Source organism: Procambarus clarkii, chromosome 24 (genome assembly GCF_040958095.1).
Source record: "Procambarus clarkii isolate CNS0578487 chromosome 24, FALCON_Pclarkii_2.0, whole genome shotgun sequence".
Taxonomy (NCBI): Eukaryota; Metazoa; Arthropoda; class Malacostraca; order Decapoda; family Cambaridae; genus Procambarus; species Procambarus clarkii.
In genome coordinates, this window is record NC_091173.1 from 38,397,072 (window position 1) to 38,399,812 (window position 2,741).

Below are 2,741 nucleotides of genomic sequence, written 5' to 3' on the forward strand. Positions count from 1 at the left end.
CATAGTAGGCTGATAAGTGCGTTCTGGCTACTAGGTACGACATATATATATATATATATATATATATATATATATATATATATATATATATATATATATATATATATATATATATATATATAGATAGGTGCTACCAGTTTTTTGAAGGAACTGGGTTCTAGGCTCATTGAAACGACAAGGGACCCAAGAGCTGCAAGCTTTCTTTTCCAGCGCCTCAGTGTGGCGATACAGAGGGGAAATGCGCACTGCATCCAGGGTTCCTGCCCGCCATCTGAGGAGCTGGAGGAACTCGACAACCTATGATAACCATCTTTGTAACCCATATGTAACTCCTTTTTTGTAACAAAGTTCAAATAAAGTAAATATATATGTGTACATACAAAAGAATGGGGGTGGTAGGAGAAGATAATATTCGTGTTCAGTAAGAAACCACAAGGTCTCCTCTGAATACTTTTTATTTTCTTCTCCGAGGCTATGGGTCCCCACATTGGTACCAGAGGTGGTACCCTCACAAATTTTATATATATATATATATATATATATATATATATATATATATATATATATATATATATATATATATATATATATATATATATATATATATATATATGTCGTACCTAATAGCCAGAACGCACTTCTCAGCCTACTATGCAAGGCCCGATTTGCCTAATAAGCCAAGTTTTCATGAATTAATTGTTTTTCCGACTACCTAACCTAACCTAACTTTTTCGGCTACCTAACCAAACCTAATCTATAAAGATAGGTTAGGTTAGGTTAGGTAGGGTTGGTTAGGTTCGGTCATATATCTACGTTAATTTTAACTCCAATAAAAAAAAATGACCTCATACATAATGAAATGGGTAGCTTTATCATTTCATAAGAAAAAAATTAGAAAAATATATTAATTCAGGAAAACTTGGCTTATTAGGCAAATCGGGCTTTGTATAGTAGGCCAAGAACTGCATTCTGGCTACTAGGTACAACATATATATTCACACACACATACACACACAACAAAAGTTACATGGGTAAACAATTAAGTCGTCCCTTTCAAAAGTATGGAGGTCATAAGTCGGTGTGGTGTGGTTCCTTGATACCTCCTCGAAGGAGCACTCACAGGTCGCCCTCGTGCTCCTTGTGCGGGGCATTACTGCTACTTTGATCGTGGGTGTAACAGGTCAAATATATGGGGATCGTGGTTATAAATATCTCAGTGTTATTATTTTAAGATTACCGGACTGAGGAGAAGAAAATGGAAAGAAAATGGATTTAGGCATAGATTCTATATGTCTCTGGAAATTAGTATAATGAACAGTTAGAATATAAGAGTGAGAGGGGATTTATCCAGTGTTCCAGAGGAAGAGAACTTGGCCAGGATCCCTCAAGCATTTACGCCACTGCTCCTAAACCTGTACATCTTTTCTCAATCGTGGTGGCTTTGTTTGCATTTATTAAATAGTTTATGAGCCTCGAAGCACCACGTGGCTGTTAATACTAATAATAACTTTGGGTTGCGAGGTTTCGAAGCTCGTTAACTGTTTAATAAATGTAAACAAAGCAGGCCTGATTAAGGAAAGATATACAGGTTCCGTAAGTGACTGCGTAAGGGTTTGATGAAGCCTGGCCCATGGCTTGTGAATCACGTAATGGTAAGGGGAGAAGAGAAGAGAAGGAAAATATTCACCCACAATTCCTTAGATATTGCAACAGAGGAATTATGACAGCAAGAAGGTGGCTGACACAGCTGTAGACAAATAGGAGGAATCTTAACAATGCTATTCAACACGATAAGGCCAGTTCTGAGTTGATCGCTGGCCGCCAGTCGAAGTGGGTTTGGAGTGAACCACAATGCAGTACCACTCCAAATCGAGGAGGAGAGAGTGCAGGGGGAGGGAGAGGGGGACGGGCAGATTGCGTCACGCGTCACACGCCCTCACAGCCTATCGGATTCCTCAGAAGAGATAGTGATACGCCGGTCTCACGTCATTCTTCATCTGTGATACAGTGATGTCACACTCTCTATACATCTCAACATCTATAGTGTTTCTTGAGTTTTTTCATTCACCGTAGCAGAGCCTATTTGATACATATTCATGAACATTAATCCTTCGAGCAACTAATAAATACAGTGGAAAAACCTTACACTTAACCAATGCATATTATATCAAACGCAAATAATTATTGCTCAAAAATGTGACGAAAAAGTTAAATGTAAGATTCGAGATTTTATGGAAGAGTTCATTTGACCATATTTCTTAATGTCTTACAGCCCTCCCCATCTGCAGTCTTAAGCTCATTAACACTGAAGTTAATAAAGTTCATTAATAGAGCCAACCCCCCCCCCCCACCAGTAACCAATGGTATGGCATCGTGGGGTCGTACTCACCTGAGGAGGGGGAGGGGATGCTGTCGTGATCGGGGGACGCATCGTGGGGTCGTACTCACCTGTGGATGGGGAGGGGATGCTGTCGTGATCGGGGGACGGATCGTCGGGTCGTACTCACCTGAGGAGGGACGTTGTCGTGGTCCTGGGGAAGGAGGGAGGATCGTGGGGTCGTACTCACCTGAAGGAGGACGCTGTCGTAGTCCGGGGGACAGAGGGAGGGTCGTGGGGTCGTACTCACCTGAGGGGGGATGCTGTGGTGGTCCGGGGGTTGTGGGAGAGGGACAGGATGAGTGGTGGAGACGCCATGGGACCTCAGGTGGTACAACAGGTACTCCATCTCGTACATCTGGCG